This window comes from Rattus rattus, chromosome 2 (genome assembly GCF_011064425.1).
Source record: "Rattus rattus isolate New Zealand chromosome 2, Rrattus_CSIRO_v1, whole genome shotgun sequence".
In the NCBI taxonomy this organism is placed as follows: Eukaryota; Metazoa; Chordata; class Mammalia; order Rodentia; family Muridae; genus Rattus; species Rattus rattus.
In genome coordinates, this window is record NC_046155.1 from 142,438,837 (window position 1) to 142,453,300 (window position 14,464).

General features: G+C 38.1%; 1 protein-coding gene and 1 pseudogene across 1 annotated transcript in view; both read left to right on the forward strand.

The window, feature by feature from the left end:
• The window catches only part of Gabrg3 (gamma-aminobutyric acid type A receptor subunit gamma3), a 599,492-nt gene that overhangs the window by 526,132 nt on the left and 58,896 nt on the right, over positions 1 to 14,464 (forward strand). The gene's annotated exons all lie outside the window — the stretch shown is intronic.
• Positions 762 to 2,923, forward strand: LOC116892041 (annotated as a pseudogene).

Consider the following 14,464-nt stretch of genomic DNA (forward strand, 5'->3'; position numbering starts at 1 on the left):
ATAGTACATAACAGATAAGACTAGCAAAAGTGATATTTGAACCCAGAAACCCTTGTCTCCTGGAAAACACACTCACTTGTCTGAATTTGGGAACCAAGTGTCCTCCACATGCCATGCCCTCCTTCCAGTCATTTACAGTAGTGGAGAATGATTTAAAATGAAATATGAAGGGAATGAGTGGTCAAATCTCCCCAAATGGGAAGAAATACTAAGAAGATTATACACTTTTTTGTGTATTTTAAATTTTTTACTTTAATTTTAAATTTTAATTTTTTACTTTTAAATTTTTATGCTTTAACTGCTCTTTTTCCCCTCTTTACATTCATTTTTTACATTTTTTTCATCTTTATTAACTTGAGTATTTCTTATTTACATTTCAATTGTTATTCCCCTTCCCGGTTTCCAGGCCAACATCCCACTAACCCCTCCCCCTCTCCCTCCCCTTCTTCCCCTCCTTCTCCCCCCCATTACCACCCTCCCCGCAACAATCACATTCACTGGGGGTTCAGTCTTGGCAGGACCAAGGGCTTCGCCTTCCACTGGTGCTCTTACTAGGCTATTCATTGCTACGTATGCATTTAACTGCTTTTTTATGTTTTAATTTATTGTGTTTTAATTTGTATCCATTATAATTGTTTTAAGATTTTATGTTATTTTATTGGAATATTTTGTGCATGTGGGGATCAGAAGAGGGCGTCAGATTCCCCTAGGGCTGAATTTTAGACAATTGTTATTTGCTATATCTTTTGGGGATTGAACCCAGGTCCTCTCGAAGAGCAGCCCATGTTCTTAACCCCTGATCCATCTCTTCACCACCTGTAAGTTCATTGTAAAAATCTTTTACCTGGTGTTTCTTTCTTTAAACTAAATACATGACATTTTCTCTACTGCTTTTCACCTCTATTCCATACAATTTCCATTTCATTCCTGACTCCTGTTTCTCCTTTTCCATTCCCTCTCTACTTCTCTAATTAAAAGTGAAACACTTGATGCTAAAATGTTAAAAACCATAAACTGTACCTTCTACAATGAATCCACTATTTCTGAAGGCACAGTGTTGTCTATTGCAAAACACTGGAGGTACTGTTAATTCATATATTTCTTGCTGGAGTTAGCTTCATCCTAGAGCACAATCCAAGTGAAAGAGCTTAACAGAATTAATCACATAAAATAGAATGAACAGAACAAAATGGAAAAAAAGGAGAAAAAATGGAGGATACATTTCTGCCAACAAATGCAGAAGGTACCTGTTGAATCTTGTTTTGGTGTTTGTATGTATATGATTTTAGGACTGACCATTTTGAATTGGATAACCAATCATGGGCTCATCTTTGGAAGAAACAAATTTCTCCTCCCTCATTAGTCATTAATTGCTCGTAGCTGTTTATCTAGTGCTCAGATCCCCCATTCCTGTGAGATTTTTACCTTTCTGCATTAGCATGTTTATTAGGTTATTATTATTATTATTATTATTATTATTATTATTATTTAGGAATTGTTTAGGCCTGATGGTTCTAGGTTCTATAAGAAAGCATGCTGAACAAGCCCTGAGGAGCATGCCAATAAGCAGCATTCCTCCATGGCTTCTACATCAGCTCCTTTGTTCAGGTTCCTGCCCTGAATTTCTGCCCTAACTCCTTTATAAAGGACTGAGATCAGGACATATAAGCAGAAATAAACACTTTGTTCCCCAAGTTTCTTTTGGGCATGGTGATTCATCACAGCAATGGAACACAGACAACAATCCAGTATGACACCTCTGAAGCTCACAATTTCTCAAAATCAAAAAGACAGATAGCTGAAATGCTAAATGTGATTTCTATAGAGAAGACTCAAAGAAGCAGATAAATGAAATAAGAAAAATCAATTCTATACCAAAGAAAGTATAAAGAGTCAGGCAAAAAAATCTCTTAAAGCTGATAAACACTTCCAGTAAAGTGGATGGATGCAAAATTAAACCACAAAATTATGAAAAATAAGTGAAAATTTACTTTTAAGGCCATAGAATCCAGGATCTTAGTTCTCCTTCCCATCTAACAAGATGGCAGGTGAAGAAGTCAAGAAGCTTGATGACACAAAGGAAAAGAAACCTGCCTGGCAGTGATCCTGCTTCTGCTGGTGACTTGGCCACTAGTGCAGCCTTAAAGGGTGACCCTAAGGTTAAAAGGCCTAGGAAGGGGAAGTCCCATTGTAGCCGAAACCCTATTCTGGTTAGAGGAACTGGCAGGTAATCCCTTTCTGCTATGTATTCCATAAAGGCCTTGTATGAAAGGAAATACTCAGCTGTCAAGTCCAAGTGTGAAAAGAAGAAAAAGGAGAAGGTAGTTGCTACTGTCATAAAAACAGTTAGTGGAGACAAGAATGGTGGTACTGGGGTAGTAAACTTTCAGAAAATGAAGATGGACCTTGGAAGCTGCAAAGCCATGGCCAAGAGCCCTGCATTCAAGCATAAGGCTGTGTGCAACAGCACCCCTGAGACTGTCCTGATCATCATCACTGGCATCATAGGCAAGAGCCTGAAGCAGCTGAGCAGAGGCTTTCTACTTGTAACTGGACCTCTTGCCCTCAACCTAGTTCTTCTGTACAGAACTCACCAAAAATCTGTTGTTATCACCTCTACAACAATTAATACCAGCAAGTTTAAAATCCCCAAGCACCTGACTGACCGATGTTTACTTCAAAATGAAGCAACTGCACAAACCCAGGCACCAACAGGGCAAGATCTTTGACATGGAGAAGGATACATATGGGATTTAAACAGTGCAAGGCTGATCACAAAACTTTGGACTCACAGATTTTGCCAAAGAGAAAGCTGTTCCTCAACTCCAGCACTATCTGTGATCTCAGTTTTCCCTGGCAGATGGGATGTGTCCTCACAAACTGGTGTGTTCCAAATTGCTAACAACTTAATTAAACAGCTTTATTCATGGGTAAACAAAACAAAACAAAACAAAACCCGAGAAAACAATCCCATTTACAAAAGCCACAAAAATAAAGTAAAACACTAAAAAATAAATTTAATGAAGAATGTGAAAGAGCTCTACAATGTAAAGTTCCTAACACTGAAGAATAAAGTTGAGGAAGATGCTAGCAGATAGGAAAATCCACCATGCTTTTGGATTTGAAGAAATAATGTTGTAAAACAATGGCCCTTCTACTAAAAGGAATTCACAAATTTAATATAATCCTGATCAAAATTCTGGGACAATTATTCAGAGAAATAGAAGGAATAATCTTAAAATGTACAGGAAAACATCAAAGACTAAGGGGAACAAAAACAATCTTAAACAAAAGGGCTAATGTGGAAAGAGTCATCATATCTGACTCCACAGAGTCAAATCAATAGAACTTGCCTCATACTGGTATAAAATAGATACACTGATGGGTAGGATAGAATAAGGACCCACATATAACCCCATGCTATCATAGGCACCTGACTTTGGAGAAAGAGACGAAAACACACATTGAAGAAAAGACAGCATTTTCAGCAAATGGCACTAGGAAAACTGGATGGCTGCATGGAGAAGAAAGACTCTTGATCTGTATCTCATGCTACATAAAACTTAGCTCAACTTCAGAGGGATCGAGGACTTTAACATATGAACAATACTTTAAAACTGTTAAAGGAAAATGTGTAGAGTGTACTTCAACCCATGTTTACAGAATAGGACTCACACAAAAGGGACCTGGAAGCATAGAAGGTAGGAGAAAAAAATTGACAAATGACAGTACATGAAATTAAAAGTGTTCTGTATGCCAGAAGAAACCATCAATTGAATAAAGAGGTTATTCATAGAATGGGGAAAATATCTTTGCCTGCTCTACACCTGACAAAGGATTAGTATCTCGTATATATGAAGAATCCAAAAAGCTAAACATCAAGAAAATAAATAGCACAAAACACATAAACGTAAACAGAGTTTTCGAAAGAAAACATAGAAAAGACTAGTAAACTCTTTTTTAAAATGTCCATCCATCCTAGTTAACAGAGACATGCAAATTTAAACTACTTTAAGTTTCTATCTCCTCATAATCAATATGGCCATCAACAAGATTACAAGGACCACAAATGCTGGTGGAGAAAGATCAGAGAAGAACCACTACATAAGCTGAGTCCACCAGGCTCACAGGGTAGATAAAAACCCACTGTCATACAGATTCCAGGTTAAACTCTGTGGGGCACAAATCAGAAATACTTGAATCTGAGGCAGGGACTTGTAAGCAGGAGAGGGGAGTTGATAGGGATAGAAAGGTGATATACAAGGTAGGGTTTGAGAGTGATCAGAATGTGCTATATACCTATAAGAATGTGATCAAGGACAAATTTAGTCAATAAAAATGCATAGTAAAGAAAGAATACTAAAATAAATAAGGAATAAACACCAATTTCCATACAGAGACAGTAACAATAGAAAAATATCTAATTATGTCAGTATTCCTAAAATGCCAGAGAATCTTGGGGTGACAGATTTCACATTCTGAAATTAAGGAACTGTCAGTCAATATTGTTGCGCCTCACAAAATTATTATTACAAATGGGAAAATTGGAGCATTTCATTTAAAGCATAAGTAAGGCAATTATTTATAGTTGTCAATATCATAGCACAACACCTTCTTTAAGGGGGAAAACCCTTATTCTGAGGCAAATATAAGTGATCATTGGCCTGGAAACAGATTCAGGCTTGACTAAATTCTATTCCACTATGGCAATAACTTTACTGAGTTTTAATAGAAATAGAATAAAGGTCATAAATCACTATTCTTTTTAAAATGCATCGGTAGAAATATCACAGAAGCAGGTCACATAGAACCATTGACATCTTGGCTGTAGATGTCAGACTCCAAACTTCCCACTCATTTAAGCAATTTGTCCACCTTACAGAGAGTTCAGCAGATGTTATTCTTTCCAAGAATGTTTGTTCATACAAACAAGCTAGCAATAAAGAAAATGATTCAAAGAATCCTTTTACTATATAGACACAATGAAAACTATATCCATCTCAAATAGGCATTGACACAAGACCAAAATACAATTTCACCAAAGTCCACCTTGGTGAGGCCTCTAGATGACTTGACTTGCACTACTGTTACAGATCACTGGCAATGTTTACTTCTGCATCTAATTTTGTGTCTGTGGCGCAGTGTTTACTTCTGCACCCATGTTATTTCTCTGTCTGTGTCTGGGAAGGGGCTCAAAATGGGTTCATCTGTCAAGGTACTTATGCAGTATGTCCCAGGCATAACTAAAATCCTGTAGTTTCCAACTGAATGGTTCTCCTTGCTTGACCAAAACACATGGTGTTTATGGTCTTTCATTGTCCATTACTGCTTCAGCCTGGAGAAAGAGGCAGAGAAAAGTAGAACCTATAAGCACCTGCTTGCTTCCTTATTATGAACTATTAACAGTGCAGAAACACTGCTCAGTTCCTACCCCAGATCTTCTTGATTCTCATCCAGCCTCAGTTCTTACTTGTCCTTGTTATGGGTGACATGGTACACTGGGGGCTGGTACACAGTCGGGCAGCATGACAATAATACCAGCAGTAACGGACACACTAGCGGCAGCTTTTGAAAGTGTTTCTCTCCTTCTTCATATGTCATTGCTCCAACTCTGTTCCTATGGCTTACCTTCACTATGCCTCCATATCATTTAATAATGGGACTTGTGATGGGTGATATGTTCTTGTCCAGCCACTTCCCACAATGACTGAAAAAAGCCACAGTGGTTTAATTTGATACAGCCCTTGATGTTGAACTGGAATCATCTTTCCTGAAACTGTGTTTCTTTTGCGTGCCCATCATACCTAGGAATTCTAGAGCTGACTCACAATTTAGGAAGATGTGTGCTTGGTCTTCTTTTTATGTCTTTTTAGTATTAGTGTCTGGGGGCTCCCCTGAATCAGAGATTGGGTGGCAGTAAAATGTGCCTCTTAGAAAAGTCTCTGGGATAAGCAGCCAAGTGGAAAAGAACCCTCTTTCCTGCTTGTGACTGCAATGACCACATGCAAAACAATCTAGAATTATTCTCCAAAGGTGAGTACTAAAGGAAATAAACAAATGAAAAGACCCACAACACGATGCTCTGAGGATGGTCTCTGCCCAGTGTTCTTCAGTCTCCTGTGGCAAACTATTTCGGGAAGGGGTTGTGATTCTCCTGCCCAGCATTACTCTGAATCTCTGAACTCTCTAAGTTCAGTCCTATAATTCATATGTTATAATTGATGTTTTTAAGAAAGAAATCTAACTCATTTGTCATAGTCAAAAATATAAAAAGGTATCATGTCAGTACTGTATAAAATTACATTCATAATATGGTTATAAAAGCATAAATAAATTTTGTGTTGAGACTTGAGCTGCATCATAATGATAATTTATTAAGCATATGAAAACATTCCTCCAACACAGAGAATTGAAATTCAATTCATTAATGGTCCCAAGAATTGTGGACGTGGGATACTCAGCCTATAATAGAAAATCATGAAGGAAAATGTGTCCTGATTTGTAAAAATAATAAATGTGTGTTTACATTGGCTCATGAGTAATATGTTTGTGAATGTTGACTCATGAGTGATATGTTTGTGAATGTTGACTCATGAGTTACATGTTTGTGAATGTTGACTCGTGGTTTATGTGTTTATGTATGTTGACTCATGAGTTAGATGTTTGTATACATTGATTCATGAGGTATTTAGTGGAACTAGTGTCACATGGGAAGTAATGACGCATCAGCAAATGCACACACGAATGCTATGCCATGCTGGTTTTTAAATTTTTCTTTCATTATTTTTTAAGTTTAATAATACAATTACACTATTTCCTCAACCCTTTCTCCAAAGTCTCCCATTGAACATAGAAAGTTCTAAGGCATAAACACACACACTCCACACACACACACACACACACACACACACACACACACACACACACACACACACACACACACGCCATTTAAAAGGAGAGTACCTGTAAGAGGTGGTCTCTGCTCAAACAGGGTTATCTAAGGAAGGTGTCTTCTCAGTTTAGCAGGCAAAAACTCACAGGCCACTGGAACAATCACAGACCAGGGCAGGTTATGTTGCCAGCAGCCATATAGGAGAGGTGAAAGGCTAGCAGGTGATCTTCCTAAGATTGTTTCATCATGACAGTGAACTATGATGAATGAACCCTTGCAGGTAAAGCTAAAGGGATGATGTTTTCAGGTATTGATTCCTGCAGCCTATATGCCTTTCCTATCTTTATAAAAGTAATATTATATACTCTCTGGGTTTTAGCCACCCTATTGTGCAGACTTTCCATAGAACGACAAAGATGTTCTGTCTGTAGAGATGTTATACAAACAGATTTCTTAATTCCTAATGATGATTCCATAAGAATTTCTAAAATTATACTTAATTATTAAGCCCTATATAATAGGACTGCTATTAAAGCCCTCACTGAAATGCAAACTGCAATTAGAACTATGTTAGTCTTCATGTGTCATGAGTTAGTTGCTTCCAACATTGAAGCAGGCATTTTTAACATATGATACATTCCTAAGGGCTGTAAAACAATTTTAGCCAAAGGTCATAAAAGGTACAAATGATTTTACTGTTGGTGCAAGGACAGAAGATAAAATATTGACTGTATTATTCTATACAAAACTTCAATGCAAACTAAGACACAAAACTACAGTTTTAGACTCGCAATGAACATATGGAGAAAATGACAGATAATGAATGAATGCCTAGTTAGATAACTAGTCTTAATGGAAATACATATAAACATCTCTGTTGTAAAATTCTTATTCAATTTATGATGTAACTTTATGTTGGAACTTTTAGTGAACTTTTGTAAGAAAACAAAAGCTACATGGTTTATTCTCCTTAATAAGCTACAGAGACCTAGGAATAATGACATTAGGCAGGACAGAAGGAGATAGAATGCAAAATGAAGAAAGAGAATTGGAAACTATAGGTGGAGAGACAGCAGAACACAGCAAGATATAACAGAGATGAAGACAGACAGTGTTACAGAGAGACCAGAAAAAGGAGGCAGCCTTCTCTTTAAGATGGGATGGATCAGAGTTTTTTCTAACAGCAAGGCAAACTTAGTCTTACTAAAGAGGACAAAGATTTTTTTCTTACAGACTTATGTTTAGTTCATTTAGCAATGAAATAGTAGAAGTTTTGTCTTTCTTTATGTAATAAAGATTAGAGCTCATTTTTCCATCCAGAATGAATGAGTTTTTTCTGCCCTGGTGCTTGGCCTTTTGCTTCATATGCATGTATAAGTATAGATGTGTGTGTGTGTGTGTGTGTGTGTGTGTGTGTGTGTGTGTGTGTGTTTGTATGTGTGTGTGTGTGTGTATGTGTGTGTGTAAGTATGCAAATATATGAGAAAAGTAGCTGAACCCAACCTGAGTGCATGAATGTGTATATGAATGTATGTATGTTTATGCATATTTTCTTGTGTAAAAGTTTTTCCTTCTGAGAGCATGACTCTTTTCTTCTAGCTCAATAAAAGTTTACTGCTCCAAATCTCCCTCCTTCATGTCAAGAGAGAGGTTCATACAGGCAATGTGCTGGGCAGGAGAAAGAAACCCTAACCATTAATCCTTTACTTAATACCCTGCTGTTAAGCAACAAATGTTAATCCACCTAGAGGCCTGAAGCTTCGAATGTCAGAGTAACTTAAAATCAAGACAGGTAAACATTATTTTAGAAAGCATCTATAATATCTCCCAAGACTAAGTCTTGCCCTGCCAACACACTTTTCTCAGCTACCTTCAAGAGAGAATCAAAGCTCTGGAGCTCGTTTCCAACACTATATCTCAAAATGACAGCAAAACCTGTCAATATCCACATGGTACTAGTTTTGCAGTTGGGCAGCTATGAAAGTAAGGAATCCATGGAGGTTTTTCCAACATTTCAAAAAAGTCCATAGAGGAAAGATGCTATGGAGTAGAGTCAGATTCCATGCAAAGGTCTGTGGGCAATGCATAAAGGTATGGAAAAAGAGGCAAAGCCGCAGTAAAGTCATCAGGGTGTTTAGATGCTAGCAGCATGAACTGTTTACTGGAGAGTGCTATAGTGGAACACCCTTAAAAGAAGGAGCATATGTACTACCGCACACAGATCCAGAGGAGTAGAGCCATTCAAACTTGTGAGGTCCTGCATGCTGGACTTGGAGCTACAGGGTTTGAGGTTTGTCCTGCTGGGTCTTCACCTTTCTTTGGTCTGATCATTCCTTGATACATCAGCTATTTCTTTTTGAAGTAGAAAAATTTACCGCTGTGCTACTGTATAGTAGAAATATTCAAATTTATTTATTTATTTTTAATGGGGTCATAGTAAAGAGACTGTATTGCAAGCATGGAGAATATGCTTGTCCTCTCAGCTAGTGCTGGGATGGGGTCTGTAAATGAAACATCTTCCTTAGATGTAGGAGGGAGGGTACACTGGCCCTGCCTGCCTTCAGCAAGACCATTTTGTTCCTGTGTGGTAGGGTCAAGAGACAGTGATCGAATCTGAGAACTTCTAAAGAGAGGAAGGTATAATTACCTCCAAACCTGTGTTTCCTCAAGAACTGTGGTACCCTGGAAAGTAAAGCAAAAAGGGACACAAAAGTCTCCTGTTGAGTGTTACTTCGTTACCTTCCTGCCATTTCTGTGGGGCATGATTTGAAAACCTTCACTTTGTGCTAACTGCTGTCCCACAGTGCAGTATTTCCCCTCAGTCTTTTTTTTTTTTTCAGTCTTTTTTTTTTTTATTAACTTGAATATTTCTTATATACATTTCGAGTGTTATTCTCTTTCCCGGTTTCCGGGCAAACATCCCCTTCCCCCCTCCCCTTCCTTATGGGTTTTCCCCTCCCCACCCTCCCCCCATTGCCGCCCTCCCCCAACAGTCCCCCTCAGTCTTTTTTAAAGCCTCTTATATGCCAGTTTTAATATATCTACCTGCTATAAAACATTAAATGACTTGATTTTGTAACTCTAGGCATATCATTATAGAGTTGACACTGCTTTGGAGAAGACTGTGTCTCTCTGTTGTCCTGAACTTGGGCTCATACACAACCTCTCATTTGTCCTTCTTATTCTTGGAAGTGCTCAATTTGAAAACTCATTTCTGGATGAGAACTTTTAACATCTTCATGCTGAGTTATGCTATTAACATTTTATAAGAAGAAATGGCACATGTATCTATGCATCCACTGAAAAGAATACAAAATAATATGTGCTTATATTGTGTACAACACCTCCTGATATGTTGCTCTGATTATCTATTATTCTTCATTTTTAAATGATGTATCTAATCCATTAATCCTACTCCAAATATTTTGTCTCCAAATGAGGGTACCACCTCATAATTTTATTTAAATCTTATTTTTTATTAAAATATTTTTACACAATATCTTTTATAATACCCTTTCTGCTCCCACAAAATCTTCCCAGATCCTCCATGTAGTGGTTTGAATATACTTGGCCCACAGTAAGTGGCACTATTAAGAGGTGTGGCCTTATTGGAATAGGTGTGGCCTTATTGGAGGAAATGTCTCAGTTTGTAGGAGGGCTTTGAGGTTTCTTAGTGCTCAAGCTCCACCCTTAACTGCCTTTGGATCAAGATATAGAACTCTTGGCTTCTCCAGCACCAAATCAGCCTCCATGTTTCCATGCTTCCCGCCATGGTGATAACGTACTGAACCTTTGAAACTGTAAGGCAGCACCAATTAAATGTTTACCTTTATAAGAGTTGCCTTCATCATCCTGTGTTTTCACAGCAGAAAACACAAACTGAGATACCTCTCTCTCTCTCTCTCTCTCTCTCTCTCTCTCTCTCTCTCTGTGTGTGTGTGTGTGTGTGTGTGTGTGTATTTCTGTGTGTCTGTGTCTATGTCTGTGTCTGTGTCTGTGTCTGTGTCTCCCTCCATTGTCCTTCCCCCCTCAACAAAAGCAAAGCAAAATTCAAAGCCAAACCCCATAAGACATAAAATGAAAGAAGGAAGAAAGAAGACAGAAAGAAGAAAGATAGAAGGAAAGAAAGAAAGAAAGAGAGAGAGAGAGAGAGAGAGAGAGAGAGAGAGAGAGAGAAAGGAAGGAAGGAAGGAAGGAAGGAAGAAAGAAAGAAAGAGAGAAAGAAAGAAAGAAAGAAAGAAAGAAAGGAAGGAAGGAAGAACGAACGAACATTTTTGTGTTAGCCAACTACCCCTAGGCATGTACCCTGCCTTGGCATGTAGATGATTTACTCAATTACTCTGCATCTGAAAAAAAAAAAGACCAAAAACAAAGAAACAAAATTATTTCCCCTTCTCTAGCCAGACATCAATTACCAATAGTTTTTCTGGTTGGAGTTGGGACTTCACCTTCCATTCATAGTGCTGGGACTTTGGTTTGAATATGCGCCAGTCCTCTGTGTGTGCTGTCACACTTTCTCTGAGTTCATGTGCATATAAGCCTGTTGTGTCAGGTACGGGTGTCATCTCATGGAGTGTGTTTTAAAATCTAATCAAAACTGGTTGATTACTTCCATAACATTTGTGCAGCTATTGCAAAAATATATCAGGCAGGTAAGTCACTGTTATAGGTTACAGGGTTTTTACCTGAGTGATACTTATGATTAGTTTTCTCCTCAGGTAATGTATAGAGTACCTTCCAGTACCATGAATTCTAGTCTGCAGAGGTAAAGCTTCTATATGGGCATCAACTCCATTTCTCTGTGTTTGGGGATGTAAGTGTTTTCAGCAATAGGCTCTTATAACCTTGGCAATGACCAGTGATGTTTAGAGGAAATTATGAGACCTGCTTGGCCAATGATTAAACAAGAGATCATCCATTCCTGGTACTGGAAGTTTACATAGTAGCATAAGATGACTAGATGAGGTATGGTCTTCCTTATTATATGGTGAGTTCTTTTAAATTCTGTTCATATATGTATGTATTTTAGGACGCTTCTACAATAGTATAATTCCGTATGGCTTTTCAAAACGTCTTTAGTGTTAGTTGTCCCTCTGTGTCTCTCCTTACCCTTCTGTCCCCACTTCCCTCCCAATTCAATCCCTCATTCTAGTTTCCCCTTTATCTTTTTATAATACCACATTCCATTTTCTCTTTCTTGGAAGGTCTCTCTTTCTGGTCCATTACTACCTACTTAACATCTATAGTTATTCAGATTGAAGCATTCATGTTGAAAACTGAGAAACTAATATCCACATATAAGAGAAAACATGCAGTATTTGTTTTCTGGGGTCTGGTTTACCTCTCTTAGAGAGATTGTTTCTAGCTACATTGATTTTGGCCATTCTGACTCTGGTAAGATGAAATCCCAAAGTAGATTTACTTTGCATTTGCCTAATGGTGAAGGATGTTGAACATTTTTAAAAGTGTTTCTCAGCCATTTGTTTCATCTTTGGGGAACACTGTTTAGTTCTCTATCCCAATGTTAATTAGGTTAGCTTTTTCATTTTCTTTCTTTTTTTAAAAGTTCTTTTTTATCCTAGATACTAACCATTACCAAATGTATAATTGATGAAGGTTTTTTCCATCCTGTAGACAGATGTTTTGATAATACTGGTGTCCTTTGCTGTACAGAAACTTTATTGTTCATCTTAGTGCCTGTCATTAGTGTCCTGTGGTTGTTGCTGTCTGTGGGACATGCTACAACCAGGATCCATGTGCTTGTGCTATGGTTTGTGCTGCCAGCAAGGGCCATGAGGGTGTCCATGATCTGTGCTGTGGCCAAGGAGCATATTGATATTTGTGGACTAAGCTGCCATTGGAGACCATATTGAGGCTCATGGTTCTTGTGTCCATGTAAATTTCTGTGCTCTGTCCTCCCACAGAAGACCATGTTGATGTCAATCATCTGTGTTACCACCGAAGGCCATTTGGATGTCTAGGGTCTATATTGCCCCCTGAAGTTATGTTTATGCCTATGCACTTGACTGCTACTGGGGACCATATTTGTGGCCCATGCCCTGGAGGCCATGTTGATATCTCTGGCCTATTTTGCCACTGGAGCATTTGCCACAAATGCTGAGATTTGTGGCACATAGACCATGTGGGTGTCTGTGTTGCTCCATGCTGTCTTCATAAACCATATGGAAGTTTATGATCCATGCTCCCACTGCCTATAAAGGTGCAAGGAAGCCACTTCTACAGTGGTATTAATGACTGCAGACTCACAGCTGAGAAAGAACATTTTAGAAGGCTCCTGTGGCAAACCCTACCTTCCCCTAAAAGAATATTCTAAGCAAGAAGCCATCGAAGAGAACTCTTAAAAGTTGTGATAAGAATGATGTTCCAATGTAAGGGAATGCCAGAGCAGGAAATCAGAAGGGAGTGAGTGGGTGGGGAAGCACCCTCATGGAGGCAGGGGGTGGTGGGATGGGATGGGAGTTTTCTGGAGGGGAAACCAGGAAAGGAAACAACATTTAAAAGGTAAATAAAGAAAATATCCAAGAAAAGAAAGGGAAAAAAGGAATCCTAAAGTGTATCTCTTCATATCTGATGGCTTCTTGCCAGGGTACAGGTGGGTAAGGATTCAATTCTCTTCAAGTGACTGGCCACTGAAGTTTGACTCTGCTACAGAGAGTATAGGGGTAACACAAAATGGATTTGTGGGTTTTGTTTATTTTGTTTTTTCTTTGTTTAACTTTGTGGTGGAGGACATATGGATGTGGAGGGGGTTGATCTGGGAGGACAGGCAAATGTGACCCAGGTGTACTATGTAAAAGTTCTCTAATTGTTAATGAAAATATTATTTCTGGGGCTAGGGAAATGCCTCAGTTGTTAAAAAAAAAGTTGTCTGACCTTCCAGATGACCAATGTTCAATTCCCAAGACCCACATGGCAGCTTAGAAAGTCTATACCACCAGTCTAATGTGATACAGCTCCCTTTTCTGGTCCCTATGCAATGTATGCACTGCACAGAAGTATACTCAGACAATAAATAAATAAATAAATAAATAAATAAATAAATAAATAAATAAATAAATAAATCTTAAACCCATATATTTTGAAAGAATAGTTCCTTTCCTGTGCCAATAAATTCAAGTCTCTTTCCCACTTTCTTTTTTTAACAGATTCACAGGGTCTAGTCTTAAGTTAAATTGTTTTATTCATGTGGAATTGAATTTTGTTCTGAACGATATATATGGATCCATTTTCATTTTTCTACAGGAGGCTATCCAGTTTGACCAGCACCATTGTTAAAGGTGCTGCCTTATCTCCAGTATGTATTTTTTGTCTTATTTGTCAAAAATCAAATGTCCATAGATGTGTGAATTTTGTATGGGTCTCTAATTCAATTCCACTGGTAAACATGTCTGTTTTTATTTCAATAGCTCTGCAATACAACTTGTAATTTAGGATGGTGAAACCTCCAGCAGTTCGTTCCTTGTCCAGGATCACTTTATCAATCCTGAGATTTTATATTCCCATATAAAGTTGAAGATGGTTTTTAAAATTTTCGTGACTAATAGTGTTGAA